General features: G+C 35.5%; 1 long non-coding RNA gene across 3 annotated transcripts in view; it reads left to right on the forward strand.

Moving 5' to 3' along the window:
- The first annotated feature begins 213 nt into the window (after window positions 1-213).
- The window catches only part of LOC140531732 (uncharacterized), an 83,194-nt gene continuing 63,416 nt past the window's right edge, over window positions 214-19,991 (forward strand). For all 3 annotated transcript variants that reach the window (XR_011976414.1, XR_011976415.1, XR_011976416.1), the window contains exon 1: window positions 214-310. This is a non-coding gene — a long non-coding RNA (uncharacterized lncRNA). The remainder of the gene's footprint in view (window positions 311-19,991) is intronic.

The raw sequence follows: 19,991 nt of genomic DNA on the forward strand, positions 1-19,991 counted from the left end.
CTTTTATTCTTTAGGGGGAGGGGCTGCAACTAAACCTAATGCCTAATTCTCCCACTTTTGCAGATGCCAAGAACAATCAGTAGATTAAGGGAAAGAAGTAATAGTAGATGCCTTTTTGTTTTTGTTTTGTTTTGTTTCCTTGGGGATGGGGGAATAAAGAATAAGAACTTATAGAGATTCCTACAGGAACTAGGTAATGGAACACCACTGGATTTGAGGCCAGAAGACTTATGGCAGTTCTGCCAGATAGGTGATCTTGGGCAAAATGTTTCATCTCTCTGGATCTCAGTTTCCTAGTTGATAAAATAAGGTAATTAAATTATGTTGTTTCTAATTTCTGGCATCTGTGAAGAGCATGCTCTAGTGGTAAGAACTGGCTTAGGAGGCAGGGAAATAAATCCCACTCAGCTCTACCACTTGTTAGTGGTTCCTTTCCTATTCTAGTCCTCAGTTTCAATTTATAAATTACACAAGGAAATTGGACTAGATGACCTTAGTACCTTTTCCAGCCTAATATTCTTTGATTGCACTATATTTGTAGTTAAAGTTACTGGGTGAAAAAAAATAATATAAATCCAGCCACTACCAGTGTTTTAACTTGGGATAAGCCATTCCAAATTGAAGTTGGACATGTTTGGTTGTTGTTTCTTCATTTCCACTACATTCACAGGGGGCTTTGAAGCCAATGCATTTCCTTGCTAGACATTTTTAAAAGTGTCATGTTTGTTCCTCAGAGATACTGTCTTTGCATCAAAAAAGAAAAAAAATGAAAGAAAAAAGAGATTGCATTTTACCCCAATACTTATAAAGATTTTGTTGGGAATCTCTTAAGGATATAGAACTAAAACAGAATTAGATCACCTGTCAAACAAAGAATTATTTGATTCATTTATCCTTGGTATCAAAGTAACGTAAGTAGTTTTATTTATGAGATTGATATTACCAGGCACTGAGGCTTGAGAATGAAAGGAAGGTCCCTTATGCCACCAAAATGTCTGTTAACTGCAGTGGGGGTTGGTTATTAAGTGGTAGTATACTCTCAATAGACTTTTAGAGGATGAGAAAGCTGGCCTTGGAGTTAGGAAACCTGGAGTCAACTCTGATCTCTGACACTTATTGACTAGGTGATCCTGGGATGTCACATTAAGTTTCCATGCCTCAGGCAGCTCTTCAAGATTGCAAATTGGAGAAGAGTTATTGGTCAGTGTAGGTAGATGGAGATTTTTCACCACAAATTCCCTGTGGAATTTCACATTCCACAAATTCATACCGTTGAAATTATAGGTCTAAACAACACTAAATTACTTGAAGAAAGAAAACCTACAGAAGAAAAGAAATAAAGAAAAACAAACCAAAACTTGTTAGAGGACAGAGAGAGAGAGAGAGACAGAGAGAGAGAGAAACAGAGAGAGAGACAGAGAGAGAGAGAGACAGAGAGAGAGAGAGAGACAGAGAGACAGAGACAGAGAGACAGAGAGAGACAGACAGAGACAGACAGAGAGAGAGACAGAGACAGACAGACAGACAGACAGAGACAGAGAGAGAGAGACAGAGAGACAGAAACAGAGAGAGAGAAAGGGATTTCAAATGACAATTGTAATTAACTTCAAAAATTTATAAAGGTGGACTTTATTTAAATGTATTTCTCTCCGAGACCTCAAAGACATAATGTTTGGTTTTAAAAAAGAAGACAGCCTTTTTTTTAACTTATCCTTATTGGAAGACAAAAGGAAAACTGAAATAATTTCTGAAGAATCTAAAGATACACTGAATTTTCTGTATTACTTCATGCTAATTCTATACAATAAAAGAGGAATTTGAGATAAAGAGGTGATAAAGAGAGAATAGAAAAGCAAGCCCAACATTTTACAATAAAATTTGTTCTTAATTTCATTAGATAAATACATTTTGCTTTTTGCTGTATGTAGAGGAGCCAAAAGGCCATGACAAAAGTTAAGGTTGAATTTCAGTTATGGTTGTTGATAATCCCTTTAGGCTAATTCATTCATGAAGTTGATACTGTCCAATAAGGTAATAATTTTAATAATTTCATCAAGAAAGTTAAAAAGTTTACACAACTGAGGCAGAAACATTTCTGTGTGAATAACATATATATTTATTATGTATTATATGTATATAGTGTTATCTATTATATTAAACACATATATAAGTTTTATATAACCTATATTACATACAGGATATGTTTGTGTGTATATGTGTGTGTGTATCACAACAATTTTCAAAGATCATATACAAAGTCATTGAGAGGTTGCAATCTCTGTGGGTAGAAGAAATACCTGCACTGAAGAAATACACAAGGATCTCTAATGTATTGGAGCATTGAAATGGTATTTGGGGAAGATGGGAGAGTAAGTCAAAATTTTCCAAGTTCTTCAAATTTCCTCTACAAACAGACAGAAAATCACCATGAAATGAATGTAGAGCAGCAAAAATAAAGGGGGTAAAGCAGTTGTATTTCTAGGACAAGTTGAAAGGACCTCAGAGAAGACTGTAGGGGTTGAGGTTTGGTCTGAATGAAATGTAATTACCTCCAAGCACACTCCACTGAATCAACAAATAGCAGGCCCTGAAAAAAGCAGTCAAGACCTGCCTCAGTAACAGACTGCAAGAAATTTCACCTCAGGAACTTTTCCTCAAAGCCTCAGGAATTTTTCTTTATAAACAGCAGATGACTCAAGGATCCCCTGCTGTTTCTAGATGTCAGGTCTAGCCTTGCTGATCAGATTTTATCCAATGTTGTGATTGGACACAAGCCTGGTGAATGTGGCAATACAGGGAGGAAGAACATTTTTGGGACAATGTGGTTGGGCTGGGGCTTAGGAAAGAAAGAGAGTCATCCCTGAGGTTGAATACCTGGACATAATTCAGAAAATAACAGATAGGACCCAAAGCTGAGGACAACACTATCCACAACTTGGGATTAAAACTTAACAATAATAATAATGTTAAGAAGCTGAAAAATTATAAGACAAAAGAAAAATGAGTAAGCAAAGGAAAAAGAAACTGACCATTCAAGGCTATTTTGATGTAAAAGAAGATATGGGGTCATATTCAGAGGAAGATAGTGAGGTTAAAAAAAAGTCACTCCTTCCCTAAAGACTAACATCAATTTATGGAGAATAGAAGAATTTATGACCAAAAAAAAGACAGAGAACATTATAACATGCAAAGTGGATAATTTTGATTACTTTAAATTGAAAAGTTTCTGCACAAACAAAGCCAATGCAACCAAGATTGGAAGGAAAGCAGAAAGGTGGGAAACAATTTTTACAGTCAGTGTCTAAGATAAAGGCCTCATTTCTAAAATAATTAGAGAACTGAGTCATATTTATAAGAATACAAGTCATTTCCCAATTGATAAATGGTCAAAGGATACAAAAAGGCAGTTTTCAGAGGAAGAAATTAAAGCTATCTATAGTTACATGAAAAAATGCTCTAAATCGTTATTGATTAGAGAAAAGCAAATCAAAACAACTCTCAGGTACCACATCACACATATCAGATTGGCTAACATGACAAAAAAAAAAAGGAAAATGATAGATGTTGGAGAAGATGTGGGAAAACTAGAACATTAATGCATTGTTGGTGGAGTTGTAAACTGATCCAACCATTCTAGAGAGCAATTTGAAACTATGGTCAAAGGGCTGTATAACTATGCATACCTTGGACCCAGCAATAACACTTCCAGGTCTATATTCCATAGAGACCACAAAAATAGGGTAAAAGACTCACACATCCAAAAATATTTGTAGTAGCTTTTTTGTGGTGCCTAAGATTAGGAAAATGAGGGAATGCCCATCAACTGGCCAATGGCCAAACAAGTTGGGGTATATGAATGTAATGGAATACTATTGTGCTATAAGAAATGATGAACAGGCAGATTTCAGACAAACCTAGAAAGAATTATATGAACTGATGCTGAGTGAAGTGAGAAGAACCTGGAAAACATTGTACACAGTAAGAGTCATATTGTGCAATAACCAACTTTAATAGACTTACTTCTTCTTAATAATGCAAGGGTATATGACAACTCCTAAAGACTCATGATAGAAAATACCATCCAGATCCAGAAAAAACTATGGTTTCTAAGTGCAGATCAAAACATATTATTTGCCCTGTCTCTCTCTATCTCTCTTTGTTCTTTCTTGTGCTTCCTCCAATTAGTTCTAATTCTTCTTTACAACATGACTAATGTGAAAATGTGTTTAATATGAAAAAAAGAATAGTTGAATCAGTTCCAAACTCCACCAGCAGTGCATTAATCTCTCTTTTTCCCCACTTCCCCTCTACTGTTGGTCATTTTCCTTTTCTCTCTTTTTAGTCAATTTAGTACTATGAGGTTTTAATGTATATTTTTCCCATCAATAGTGATTTAGACAGTTTTTTATCTATCAATAATTTTAATTACTTCATCTGAAAACTGATATCTTTTATCATATATCAATTGGGAAATGGCTCTTATTTTTATAAAATTGACTCAGTTCTCTGTATGTTTGAGAAATGAGGTCTTTATCAGAGAAACTTGCTTCAATTTTTTTTTCAGTTACTAATATTAACTGTATTTCCCTCCTTCCTATTTAATATCCCTCCAACTTATTCTATTTTCTCTCTCTTGTCACCCTCTCCTTCCTCAAAAGTATTTTGTTTCTTACTGCCCACCCTCTCCCCCAATCTGCCCACCCTTCTATTACCCCCCATCCCTTTTTCTTTTCCCCTTTTCTCCTACTTTTCTGTAGGTAAGATAGATTTGTATACCCAATTGTGTATGTATGTTAATTGGCTTTTTGAGACAATTCTGATGAGACTAAGGTTCACTCCTTCCCCCTAAGTTCCCCTCCCCCTACTCCCACTGTATTAGATTCTTCCTGCCTCTTTTATATGAGATAATTTGCTCCATTCTACCTCTTCCTTTCCATTTTTTCCCAATACATTCCTTTCTCATCCCCCCTTAATTTCATTTTTTAGATATCATCCCTTCATATTTAACTTATACCTGTGTTCTCTGTCTACTATATATATTCCTTCTAAGTACCTTAATAATGAGAAAGCCTTAGCAGTTAAAAGTATCATCTTCCCATGCAGGAATGTAAACAGGTTAACCTTTTAAATCCCTTATGATTTTATTTTCCTGTTTACCTTTTTACAATTCTTTTGAGTCTTGTATATGAAAGTCCATTTGGAGGTAGTCTTTTCATCAAGAATGCTTGGAAGTCCTGTATTTCATTGAATTTCCACTTTTCTCAGAATCTTGGGTATAATCCCAGTTCATTTACTTTCCAGAATGTCATATTCCAAGACCTCTGATATTTTAATGTAGAAGCTGCTAAATTTTGTGTCATCTTGACTGTGACTCCACAATACTTGAATTGTTTCTTTCTGGCTGTTTGCAATATTTTCTCCTTGACCTGGGAGCTCAAGAGTTAGGCCATAATATTCCTGGCAGTTTTCATTTTGGGATTGCTTTGAGGAGGTGATTTGCTGATTTTTCAATTTGCTTTACCCTCTGGTTCTAGAATTTTCATAAGGTTAGTTTTCCTTGACAATTTCTTGAAAGATGATATGTAGGCTCTTTTTTTTTTTTAATCATGGATTTCAGGTAGTCCAATAATCTTTAAATATTCTTTCATGAATCTGTTTTCTGGATCAGTTGTTTTTCGAATAAGGTATTTCATATTTTCTTCTTTTTTCATTCTTTGGGCTTTATTTTATTGTTTCTTCATGTCTCATAAAGTTTTTAATTTCCATTTACTCAATTCTAATTTTTAAGGAATTATTTTCTTCAGTGATCTATTATACCTCCATTTGTATTTGATCAGTTCTACTTATATGTAGTTTTCAATTTTCTTTAGTGAACTTTTGTGTCTCTTTTTCCATTTGGCCAATTCTGCTTTTTAAAGAGTTCTTCTCCTCATTGGCTTTTTGGACCTCTTTTTAACATTTGGCCTACTCTGCTTTTTAAGTTGTTATTCTTCTCAGCATTGTGTGTGTGTGTGTTGTGTGTGTGTGTGTTTGTCTTTTTTTCCAAACTGTTGCCTTGTTTTCCATGGTTTTCTTGCAGCACCCTCATTTCCCCATTTTTCCTCTCCCTCTCATGCTTGATTTTCAAAATCCTTTTTCTGCTCTTCCAGGAAATGAGTTCACTTCATATTATGCTCGGAGGTTTTGGATGTGGGAGATTTTGCTTTGTTATCTTTTTCTGAGTTTGTGTTCTGATCTTCCTTGTCAACAGAGTGACTTTCTTTGGTTAGATTTTTTTTTCTCTTGTTTGCCTATTTTCCCAACTTATTACATTATTATTAACTCTTTATTAAAGTAGAGTTTTGCTTCCAGGGTGGAGAGTGCACTGTCCCAAGCTTTAAAAATTTTGTGTAGCTATTTTCAGAAATACTTCCAGAGACCTGTAAGTTTTCAATTTTTCCAAGGTGGTATGATCCAAGGAGAGGTGTTTACTAGTCTCCTGGAATGTGATCTCATCTGTGAGAGACCACAAGCACTCTTTTCTACACTGGAACTGTGTGAATGGTCCCCCCTTCACTGTGTCCACAAACTTTGGTGGGCTAGTTTTCCTCCTCACCCTGAGTCTGCCATCCAGGACTGTGATCTACATCTGAGTATGGGCAAAGCAACTAAGTCCTGCCTCAGTGCTAGGAAAGAGATGTCTGTAATATCCTTCTGACCAGTTGTTCTGACCCTTACTGTCTGTAATGTGAGAGCTCCAGGAGCAGCTGTTACCACAGTTCATTCAATGGCTTCCAAGGCCTACTCCTCATTGACCTGGTGTGAGCTATGTTCCATTCTCACCTAAGTGTGACAGACCTTTCCTGCTGACCTTTCAGTTCTTCTTGGGTATCTGTGGGCTGAGAGGTCTGGAAACCACCACTGCTGTCACTGATTCAGTCTCCCAAAGGACAGCTTCAGGTTTGCTGGGGCCAGCACTATGTTAAGTTGTCTCAGGCTGTAAAATCTGTTTGATCTGTCTTTTTTGAGTTCTGCCACTCTAGAATTTGTTTAGAGTCACTATTTAAAGGTATTTAGAGGAGTTTGTGGGAGAGCTCAAATGAGTCCCTGCTTTTACTCTTCTATCTTGGTCCACCTACTAGAAAGGCATTTTGAAAGAAAGATTGTAGCTAAGTTGTGTATGATCAGGTGATTCTAAAAATAATTGAGTAGGGAAAGGTAAAAAGAAGCTATTATTTCATAAAAACAGGGCATAAAAAAGAACTAATACAGAGGAAAATGTTGGACTGAAGGCTAGTAGTGTTGGAGTCTTGCTCTGATCTGGGTTGAAGTGTCAGCAAAGTGAACATCTGAAAAAGTTGAGAAGTCTTCTGAACTTCTAGGGAGGTAAGAAAATTGAGGGATAAGATGAAAGAGGGACTTTCAAAAGCATGCATAGACTAAGATTAGGAGGGTGGGAGGAGAAGATAAGGGAGGGAATTTTAGAGAGGTAGGTAAAATAAGGAATAAGAGTGTAAGGAGAAAATATTACATAACAGAATGGATAAAAAGAGAGGGTGAGAAGGAAAATAGTGAGTAAAATAATATGGAGAGAAATTCACAAATAGTAATTAGAACTTTATCAAATCTACAAGAATATGAGTCATTTCCCAACTGATAAATGATAAAAGAACATGAACATGCAGTTTTCCAATGAAGAAATCTAAGCACTTTTTGTCATATAAAATGTTGCAAACCACTATTGATAGATAAATATGTGTTAAAACAACCTTGAGATAACATTTTACATCTACCAAATTGACTAAAATGACAGAAGGGGAAAGTTGGAGAGGATATGGAAATATTGATAAACTTTCATTGCGTATGGAATTTTAAAATGACCCAACTCTTTTGGAGAGCAACTTGGAATGATGCCCAAAAAGTTATTAAACCACCTATACCTTTTAACCCAACCACCACTTGGTCTATTGTCAAAGATGATTAGGGAAAAAATGAAAAGAATCTATATGTTCTAAAATATTTATAGCAGCTCTTTTTGCTTTGACAAAGAAATGGAAATTGCAGGTGTGTTTATTTATTTGGGAATGTCTGAACAAATTGTGGTCTGTGATTGTGATGGAATATCATTGTGCTATAAGAAATGAGGAGCTCAAATATTTTAGAAAAAAAAAAAATGTGGAAAGGCTTCCATGAAGTAATGAAGAGCAAAAGGTGAAGAATCAAGAATGTCTTGCAGTGAATAAGTCGTTTTGTCTATTATAAATACCCAAATGACCTATAAGATACATATGAAGAAATGCACCCAGAGAAAGAACTGATAAATAGATATATGTATGGATTAATTTTACATGTATGTATGCATATGTGTGTGTGTTTGTGTGTGTGTGGCCTCCACATGTTGTCTAACCTCATGCTTTCTAAAGAAGAAAAAAGAAAAGGACAACTAGCTTTGGTTTACAATTAGAGCAGAAGAGGTATTATCCCTTTCTATTCTCAAAAAATTTAGCTGAGAAACCACTAAATAGAATTAGTTTCACCCTGATAGGTCTGACATTTTAACAAAGTGCCAAAACAAAGTTCTCCTGCTGAGAAATATCAATTAATTTGAGTACAAGCACTTATAGGAACTCCCCCCCATCACCACCACCCCCAAACTCACACAACTTTATGCAACAGGAAAATGGAAATATTTGGCATCTCTACCTGCTTTAGGTGTTTAGAAGACTGGTGGATACTAAGGACTGCATTATCCGGGAAGTAGAAAAGATCATTAATATGCCCTTGATTCACTAGGTCCTTCCAAAAATCCTAATAATGCTTTACATGCAGATAGATAAAGCATCTGTCTTTCTAATTCTGTCTTCTAAAATATATCATCTATTTATCTATGGATCTATTAACTACTTACCTACCTATCTATTTATGTATTCATTGCGTCTCAGCATACCCTAACAATCATAATGCCTTCCAGGTCATGGCACTCTTCAGATTTCAAAGCACTTTCATTTCCATTACTTTATTTTATGGCCTAGATGTTTACAATGCATTTCTTATTCCTTTCTCACTAGTGAAAAGCTTTAAACTGTGACAGATCACATAATTACAAAGACAAAGGTCACACAGGTAGGAAGTAGAATCAGTTTTATATATTTTTTTTTTTATCTTCTCTTTGACTTTTCTCTCTCCCTTGCCTTTCATAGCCTGTACTGTTACGGAGTTCTGTCTAAAATGCACCATCTCTGATATCAATCTTGTCTGTATTTCCACTGTTCCCATTCTAATTCAGTCCTGGATTTGCTTCTGCCTGAGCAATTTTGGCAGCTCCCCAACAGTTGTTACAATTTCTATTTTTTCTCTCCTCTTATCCCTACTTTAGACCATTCTATCTTTCCTTTTGCATAGATCTACTTATTCCTCCCCTCCTCAAAATTGTAATGTTATTTTTTAGTGATTACTGTGTAAACTTGAAACCCGTTTTGCTTGGCCAAGGACCTTCATGATTGCTCCTAGACTACCATTCTAATCCAATGATGTTCGTTGTGTATTTATATCCAGTAAAGAGGCTATTCTCTCCATTCTGAACATATCCTGTGTTTTTGCACCTTCAGACCAATTACTGACACTATTGGTCATGCCTGGAATAGTCTCTCTGCTTTGAGTTGTCTATTGAAATCTTACCACTTTCAATTCAGGGATTCTGAAACTTTTCAGAATAGCAGGATAAAATGTATAAAATTAAATACACATATTATATCTGAAGACAGCTTAGTGAAAATAAAGCTATGTTTTTGCTTCCATTCAAATTCACGGTCACCATGAAATATACTCACAGGCTTCTTTAGGGTTTAAGAAATCTTAAAAGAAAAAATGGTCAAACAACAAGTTCTCATTAGGGAGTTAAACATCGTAGTGGAGAAAGTGATGAGTTTGACATCAGGATTATCTGAATTTAAATCCAACCTCAAATACGTATTAGCTATGTGATGCTGGACAAGTAGTTTAATATCTCTCATCAATTTTCTCATTTAATAATAGTGCCTTCCTCATAGGATTGTTATAATTATCTGATGAATATTTTATTCGTTCACCTCATCTTGTAAAGCTCTTTACAAATCTTACAATCCTATAAAAATGTTTGCTGTTATTTTTATTATTAGGCATCTATTATGTTGCAGGTGCTGTACTAGCTATTAATGATACAAATTCCACCTCTCCATGGAGTCCTCTCTAAACCCTAATGCAGATAACATCTTTCTATCTCTTTCCTCTTCCCCTCTTTTCCCATTGTAGTATGTTTGCATGTCTCTAATACACTTAAAAAGTGTTTGAGTGGTAATGCTTGTTTATGTATGTGTCCTTTCAGTAAAGTTTATCTCTGTTCCCAAATATATATGAGTCTGTGTTCTTGAATGTTCAATTCCAGTAATACATAAACTCCACAAGTTTTTTGGTTTTTTTTTTTTTTTTCAGGCTAGAAAAGGATTTAAATATAGGTCTGTCTTCTAAAGACTTGTCTAGCTATGTTCGGTCAAGGGCAAGCAAAACAAGGGTTGAAACTATCAAAAGTTTACTATAAACTGTGTGTGTGTGTGTGTGTGTGTACACATATACCTACATATATACATAGTATATGTATATATATATGTATGTATATAGATATGTATAGACAGAGACTGTATATATGCAGACTGTATACACATAACACACATACACACACATATACACACATATACAGAAAGTGAGTGTATATTTCATATATATATGTATATATATATATATATATATATATATATATAGACATAGAGAGAGAGAGAGACAGATGTAGACTCTGTGTGTGTGCATCTGTGTAGATAGCTAAAAAGATCTTCCTTCAATACTAAGAACATTCAAAGGGACAAAATCATTCATATCTTAAGTTGAAGTTGAGCAAGTACATGTTTTATTCCATTGTTGTTCAATGATTTAAGTCATGACCAATCCTTGGTGACTCCATTTTTGAAACTTTCTTGGCAAAGATCCTGGAATGGTTATGTCACTTCTTTTCCAATTCATTTTATAGATGATAAAACTGAAGCAAACAGGGTTAAGTGACTTGCCCAGAGACAAATAGGAAGTGTCTGAGGCCAGATTTGAACTCAGAAAGATAAGTTTTCTTGATTCTAGGATTGGTATTCTATTCATTGTTCCATCTAGCCAAAAGTCATTAAGTTATGTAATGATTTCCATTGTGTTTTACCTAGACTTTCAATCATCCCCAGTAGTATAGCAGAGTTCACTTCAATTTAACTTAATACAACAAACATTTATTAAAATCCTACTGTACTGAGATAATGGCTGGATGCAAATGTAACAAAAAATAAGGCTCCTGCCTCCAAGGACTATATACCATGATAAAAGTTACTGTGACATAAGCATGAGTAAAGAGAATTCAAGGCAGCATATAATATTAGCCAAGGAGAAAAAAAAGAAAACCTGTTCTTGTAGAAATTTGGAAATCTAAGAGGTGTCTGTGTGTGTGTCTGCATGTGTATAAGAGTGAGAGAAGAGAGAGAGAGAGAGAGAGAGAGAGAGAGAGAGAGAGAGAGAGAGAGAGAGAGAGAGAGAGAGAGAGAGACAGGGACAGGGACAGAGACAGAGACAGAGACAGAGACAGAGACAGAGACAGAGAGAGATCTCAGGATTCAGAAGTGAAAGAAAAAAAGCCAGGATATTTTATGGAAGGGTCTTGCCCTGGAACTGAAAAAAGACTGTATTCCCTGTCTGTAGATATTCTACACCAATGTATAACAATGGAAGAAGGCAGCGTGTAGGACAATATCTGTCCAATTTACCTAGAATACAAAGTATAAGGTAAAGTTAAGTTGGGAGAAAAGCTTGATTGGAGCCAAGGAATAGAGAATCTACATTTTATTTTATGATCACTAGAGAGTCATCCGATTTTTTAGCAGGACAACAGAGTGATGAAAATCATCTAATAGGAAGATTATTTTTGGCATCTCTGGGAGGGAAGGATTAGAGGGGAAAAAGATGATGATGAGATCAATTGGAGGCTATTAAAATAAAAGGTGGTGGGAGCCTGACCTAGGGTAGTGGCAGTATAAGTAGAGATAAGATGAAAAATAAGCAATATGAGAGATATTGTGTAAGTAGGGTCAAAGGGGTTTAGGCAATGGATAGAATGGAGGAAGTGAGGAGGAGTGCAGAATCAAAATCCTGAAATTTTGAGTCTAAGTGACTAGGAGCATAGGCTGATTTGGGAAGGATAGGTCTAGGTAGGGGCTGAAGATCTGAGTTCATATTTAAATCCAGCATTGTGTTTGAGATGCTGGTAGAATAGTTAAATAGGGATCTCTAGGTGATTATGAGAAAGGAAGGCTTGGAGCTATTGATAAAGATTGAAACTACATAGTTTTAGGATTAATATATAGAAATATGTGTAGCGTCAATGCAATAACTACAGTAGCCACTATGGATATACAGGTGTATTTCCAGGGTAAATTCACAAAATATAAACTCTCTTCCTCAAAGATGAAACCATGACATTTACCCAAACACCAAAAAGCCAAATCCATCAGAGTAACAAAGAAATTCATCATAGTAACCAAGAAGTCTATATACATTATCAGGCTTTCCCATAAACCAACTTCCTCAAGCAAAATCACTCCTTCTCTTGCTCCCAGCCAGCTGCTTCCTTCATCTCTTTTTCCCAGCTCTGTCTTACTTCCTCTCAGCTCTGCTCCACCCATTCAGTAAATTCCTCCTACTTCAGGCTTCATGTGACTCAAACTCGTGTGACTTAGGTTTCCCTGTGACTTAAACAGGTCCCACAGGCCTGTTAATGGATGGGCAAGATCTTCCCATTCCATTGACAATACAATATGGTAACTGCATTCATGGGAGTTAAGATCATTAAGGAAGGAGCTCTAAGAAAAAAGACTAAGTACAGTTATGAGAGGGATCAAGATTTAAAGTAAGATGAACCAAGAGATCATTTCATTAAAAGGAAAAAGGCTAGGAGAGAGTTTTGTCATAGCAACCAGTTCTCTGTACACAATAATTTGTTTACCAAATTGTTTACCAAATTTAATTTTTCAAAGCAGAGATGAAAATCAAGATATTCTTAGCCTTTCTATTTCCATCCAGTAACTTTCTTTTGATTATTTAATGGTGCTTTTTTTGGGGGGAGACATGTGAGTTTAGGGTTTATCTTGTCATCATTGTGGATAACATGGGGTGATCGACTGATAGTCCTTATGGAAAGGATTGATAATTTTGTAATAAGACTGATAGTGCAATTGAAATACTTTAAGGTTAACCAAGTCACTTCCTTAAGACTTACCTATCCTATGATGCTGGTGGTACAAATCTTTTGATTGTTCCCATTTTATAGATGAGAAAACTAACTCAGAAAAAGTAACCTCCCCCAGGTCATGTGGCTATTGTATACTCCAAGGAGATAAACAGAGATGAATGAATAAAAATAATTGTTTTGGAATTTATTTCCTAATTGTTTCTAATAAGGCTTATTCTCATTAAGGTCAATACATCAATATATATTTAATGTGGGAATTCCCTCTTTCAACAAGTATTCTAACCATCTGTCAGAAGTAGTTCACAATATGAGGCCTAAGGGTAAGTTAGAGTATGACTTATAAAGTCAGAACTGGGAATTTGGGAGCATTAGTACAGAATGTAACCCATCATTGGGAGAAAAAAATTCAGTGTGTTACCCTTACTCTCCCCTGCCCTCCACCCACTCTAGAAATCAGTTAGTATAGGGAAAAATTACCATAGTTTTTATGAGTTAAAGCCCTGATTACTTGTTCAGGTTTCATATCTAGTAAATATCAGAGGCTGGATTTAAACTCAAATCTTCATGTCTCAAATTCCAACACTGTATTCACTTTGCTATGGTGCCTCTTTACTTTTACTTTAGGTAGGTTTAAAAAAAAGAATAGTGTTAAGAGAAGATAACCTTAATAATGTATCCTAAGTTACAACTGTTAAAAATGTTCCTTTTATCATAAAAATATGAACAATTGATTACAGGTTCAGGATTGACCTGTTTTTCGGTTGCATTCAAGGGCACTTGAAAATAAGGGGATGCTTCCTTATCTTTACTTGCACATAAAAATCATGGCATGTATTATAAAGTTATATGCTGAAAAAAATACCAACCTGCTGAAAAATTGTAGCTATTACACTCTTAAACAGGATAACAAAACTCTACAATGTTATTGTATTCCAATGACAAGGCTACGAAAGGTAATACTGAAGGGATTTAATGATAAGAACTGATATGTTGGCAGAGAAACTATCTTGTAAACATATTGTTGATTTGTGCAAGCTATCAAATGACCATGCCTTATGTTTCAATCTCTGAGCATTTTCAGACTCACTTTGCTTTTATCTGTAAAATTCACATGTACATTTGCTATGGCAATTCAAACTATTAAGCATCCTACTATCAAATCATCCATGAAGGGTTTCTTGGAGAGACGTTTTTTTTTTTTGTTTGTTTGTTTTGTTTTGTTTTTTAACAGCTTCTTACCATTTAGATAAACAGTAAGTTGATCTTCAGGCTTTGTCCTCAAAGTACATCCCATGAAAGGTTCATAGTAAGAATAGCATTTACAAATGGTATCATACAAGTTTTTCATCCAGATGTATTTTCCTTTGGTCTCACTCCAACACTAGAAACACTATTAGAATACTTACTATTCAAAACGGCCCTTTTGTTCCTGAACTAGTCTGAGTTATGATACATTTCAAAAGCTCAGAGAGCTGCAATGAGCCTTAGAAATGTTTAGATTCATATATTCTCTATAGCCCCATTTTACAAATAACACCAATACCTTCATCAGAAATATATAACAACGATAACAGCAATAAGAAGTGTGTCTGTGATACCTTAAAGCTTGTAAAGGACTTTACATATATTGTGGTCCTCAAAACTATGTCAGGTAGGTGATATTGCATGTTACAGAGGAGGAAATTGAGGTCGAAAGAGGCTTGGTGATTTTTCCAAGATCTGATGGTTAGTAAGTGTTTGATGGAGGATCCTAACCCAGATCTTACTGACTTCTGATCTAAAACCTATTTCTATATCTCCTAGGATATCAATTGGCAACATACTTCTATTTGTCGGAACACAACCATACTCTCAGTCTATAGCTATATGCCTCCAACAGGGAGCTAGAATTCCTCATGGCTTTGGCACTCAGGCAATCAGGAAGACCTGCAACCAAACTGAGTCACCCACCTTAGCCAATCAATTCTAAAAGAATCTACAGTTAAAACCTCTTTAGGAAAAGAATAACCCTTATCCTCCTCAGGTTGGGCCTTAGCTAAAGCTAGTTCACCTTCACGGCAGGGCTCTATGAAGCATTATTCCTCCAGAAGATGAGGGAAAATCTTGGGACAGCAGTGCCAGACCACAGATAGAAAGGGTACTATATGGGGTCCATGTCCTAGCTGTTCTTCTGGTAATTTTAGACTTGAAGTAATCATTCCTTTATTATTTCTATATTGTTGAAATAATACAAGTGCTACAAGTACACTCTAAATGTGATGGCTTAGAAGGAAGCTGTTTAGAGATCTTCCATACCAACTATCATTCAGATCATGAACTGTGTCCATTTGAAAACCTTTTACAAGTAGTCATCTCGCATCTGTTTCAAGAGCATGAATAATGGGAAACAGTGGCTAGCAGTGACAGTGCTGTAAGTAACTGGCAGCTTTTCCTGATGTTGGTTGAAGTCCACTTTCCTGTTTCACCCACTGTTCATGTCTCTTCCCTCAGGGACCCAGCAAAACAAGCCCATTCATTCCCTTTTCAAACTGGCAGTCCATCAGATATTGGAATCCTATTATGACTCGACTAAATCTTTTCTGCTCTAGGTTATGCACTTCTGTATCATTTACCCTGTCCTCCTATGGCATAGGTAGAAGGGGCTTCTTCACTTAGGTTAGTCTCATCAGGATACATGTTCGTCAATGTTATTCCTTCTTAAATGTGACTTCCTTAACTTTACACAGAAGGAAGTTTTTGTAGCATTGTTGTTGTTTAATCACTTCAGCCATGTCCAACACTTCATGACTCTATTTTGGGTTATCTTGGCAAAGATACTGGAATGATTTGATATTTCCTTCTTCAGCTGATTTTACAGAAGAAGAAACTGAGGCAAACAGGGTGAAGTGACTTGCCCAGAGTCTCATAGCTAGTAAGTGTCTGAGACGAGATTTTAACTTGCATCTTCCCGTCTCCAGGCTCAGGGATCTATCCACTGCACTACCTAGTTCCCCTTTAGTTACATTATATGGGCTTAATAATCCAAGAGGTTATTTAGAAATTTATATGAAGGATATGGAAATAGAAATATCATAGTATATCAGTTGGGGGTACTTGTAGAACTGTGAAAGATAAGAGAAAATCAATGAAGTACTGAAAATTGAATTTCTTCTGAATACATAACAGATTTATAGATTATATGGAAAAATAAGATTGTGATATTCTTTTCATAAATGTGATGTCCTTTTGATAAAATATTATGTATAAAACCCCCAGTTGGCTTCAAAGGCAACTAAATTGATTTTATTTAGCATTTTTAAACACCTGCTGTGTGCTCAACAGTGCAAAAGCCACCATTAACTGCAAAATGGCTGATCATATGACTTATTACCGTTAAATTACAACCATGAAGCCTGAATAAAAGTAATGAGATATAGTGTATTGTGTAGGATATAAGAACCAGTATCATTTTATTAAGGCAGGGATTACTAACCTGTTTTTTAAATCAAGAATCCTTTTTTATTTATTTTGAAAAAGTTTACTGGCCCCTTCTCAGGACAATGTTCATTTACTGACATTTATAATCATAGGAAAAGCTAAATTTCAGTTAAAATTTATTGCAAATAAATGTGTATTTTTCCCATCCAAAATCATTGACATCCTGAAGTTATGGACCTGAATTTAAGAAACCTTGATTTAGTAGCATCCTGGAATAGTGGATAGAATGCTGGATTACAAAAGGTTTCAAATATTATACCTAATGTAACAAATTTGTAAGTGATTTAACTTCATGGAGTCTTGATTTGCTTATGTGTAGAATGAGAATATTAACTTTTTCACCTACCTTATAGGCAGAATTGTGTTAGTAAATGTTTATCAAATGGTTATGTGTGTATACATATATGCACATATATAAATATACACATATATCCACATGAAATATATTTAAATCTTCATTGCTAACATTTTCCACATCATTTTCTTCACTGTAGACAATCAAAAAATACTAAATCAAATACTGATTTTTAGTGTTTGCTCATTTCTGAGGTGTAAATACACTGAAAATTGTGCTTTTGTCACTCTGATTTAAACTAGCTCCAACGCTCACTACAGCAGAGTTTTTGTAAAATTCCAGTGAGAATATTTCTGTATCATGTCTTAAAAAACAACTTAAAGTGCTCTACAAATATCCATTATAATCATAGTCACACTGTTTTTGTAGTAGTAGTAGTTGTAATTGCAGTCATAACCATAGTAATGATAATCTAAAATTAGAAAAAGACCTTAGAGTTCATGGTACAAAGATACTGAGGCTGGAGAGAACCAATGGTTTATCAAAGCTAGTAACTAAGAAAGGAACGGAAATCAAGCAAGTTTAATTTGTTCTCACTATATATGTTTGCCATAACTGAATATGACTGTAGAGGTTTGGGTTTATGCAATAAAAAGAAAATATGATAAGAGCTAAGCCTGAAAGGGCCAGGGTCTCCCATTGCATTCTGGGCCATCTCCAGTCATCCTGATGAATATCAGGCCACTGGACCCAGATGGCTCAGGAGAAGAAAGTGAGGTTGGTGACCTTGCACAGCCCTCCCTCACTCAAATAAAGGCAACTGCAAGTCATGTCATCAACTTGATGTTATGGTCCTCTTTGAGAATGAAGGAAAAGCACAACCCGTGAGTGAGTAAGTAGTAGCTCCTCTCCTCCTCCTCCTTCTTCTTTTCTCTGTTGTTCTACCCAAGGGAAGGTACACTCCATGTCTTAAAGCTGCCTTTTTTCCTTTAGGTTTACTGGCTATGTTTCTTGCTCAAACACCAAGCCTTAGACTGAATTCACTGTGGAACTCATAGACTGGAAAATATATCCTCATCCACCTAGCACAGAGGGGATTTAAATACTAAGTAGTAATTGTTTCTCTTTAACCCAGGAACCCTGAGGGTCTTACCCTCCCAGTTGGTGATCTGTGTGTGTTCATCCTTTGTACCTGAAGAAGACCTTGCCATCAGAGAAATAATAACATGACTTTCACTTGACTTTGTTTTTGAGTGAAGGAGGACTGTGCAGGTTACCAGCCTCACTTCTCCTACAGAACCATCAATACAGTTACCAAATATTCATCAGAATGACTGGAGATGACCCAGGATGAGGCAACTGGGATTAAGTGCCTTGCCCAAGGTCACACAGTTAATATCAAGTGTCTGAGGTGAGATTTGAACTCAGATCCTCCTGACTCCTCCACTGGTACTCTATCCTCTGCACCACCTAGCTTGCTCCAGTATGTGATAAATACTTTTGAACTATATCTAAGAGAAAAAAATGGAAAACCAGTCATTTGATTAGTCCTGATTTCCTGGATCTTTTTGAAACAGTACTAAACTAGAAAATTCTGCAAGCTTGTTGTGAAGCTCAGATAACTTCAAATTCTTAACTTTTATGTCACTTTATTCCATATGCTACAGAGATTCAGAATTACATGCCCAATTCAAATCCACAAAACCAAAAATATATAAATCATTTTATTAGCCCTGTGGGTATGCTGATGAATGATGGCACAATTGACTTCAATGGAGCTTTTGATTAAGTGGACAATGGTTCCCATCTATAGAGTTTGGTGGCTGGCCTAAAAGTCAAGGGAACTTGAGGTCAATACATCCCTGGCATATACTTCCCAGGTGACCCTTGGCAAGACATTTACCACCTCTGTTGTCTAGATAATTCTCCAAGACTCTAAATTACAGAATAGGTGATGTTGTTTATTGGTAAAAGGAATTTTCTCACCCATACGTCTCTTTAACAATGAAGTCAGAGTTATAGTGACTATACATATTTGTACAATATTTTGCTTATTACAATTCTATGAGGCAGGTTTCTTTTTCAGACTAAGAAAGAGATCTAAAGAGCATCATGGATTTTCTAGATATTACACATATAATAAGGACAAATATGGGGCTCAAAGATATATCTTTGAAACCCAATTATGCCATAATCAGTTTTAAAAATTTAAAGTAATACAGAGCAGTAATAGGAAAGGTAATGTTTTATAGTATAATTAATTCATTTCACAGGTATTTATTACATATTTGATTAAATTAACTGTTTATTTCTCTCACTCCACTATAATACTCTTAAACTTTAAGCAGCACAAAGTAGACCAAAAGACTAAGGTCTTCTGATAATCAGAAAGAATGTTATTGCTAGGTTCTTAAATTTATTTTTACTTTTTTATGTGATGATCAGTCTCATGTCAAAGAAATTTGTGATAGACTGGGAAATCTAAAATAACAAGGTCTTGTAGTCAGTTAGTATTTCAGTCTAGAAGTATCCTTTGAGCATTTACAATGCATCTTTGGTACTGGGAATGTAAAGGAAAGTAAAAACGTGTTCCCTGTTCTCAAAGAGGTCATATTCTAATGGAAGAAAATAGGATGAAATTACTTCTTACGTACTCACACACCCACAAACGCATACCACATAGATAGATGATAGAGCTATATAAATATAAATGTGTGTATGTACATATACACACATAATATGTGTGTGCATACATACATATTGTATGCATACATACATATGAGAGAACGTAATCTCAGGGGAAGGCACTTTTATGAGGGTATCACTGAGAAAGGATTCTTTTCAAGTTTTTCTTATAAAATTAGATGGAACATCTACATGCACTTATAGAATTACGGAATTGAAAGGAACCTCAGAGGTCATATACTT

This window comes from Notamacropus eugenii, chromosome 3, assembly GCF_028372415.1.
Source record: "Notamacropus eugenii isolate mMacEug1 chromosome 3, mMacEug1.pri_v2, whole genome shotgun sequence".
Lineage (NCBI taxonomy): Eukaryota > Metazoa > Chordata > Mammalia > Diprotodontia > Macropodidae > Notamacropus > Notamacropus eugenii.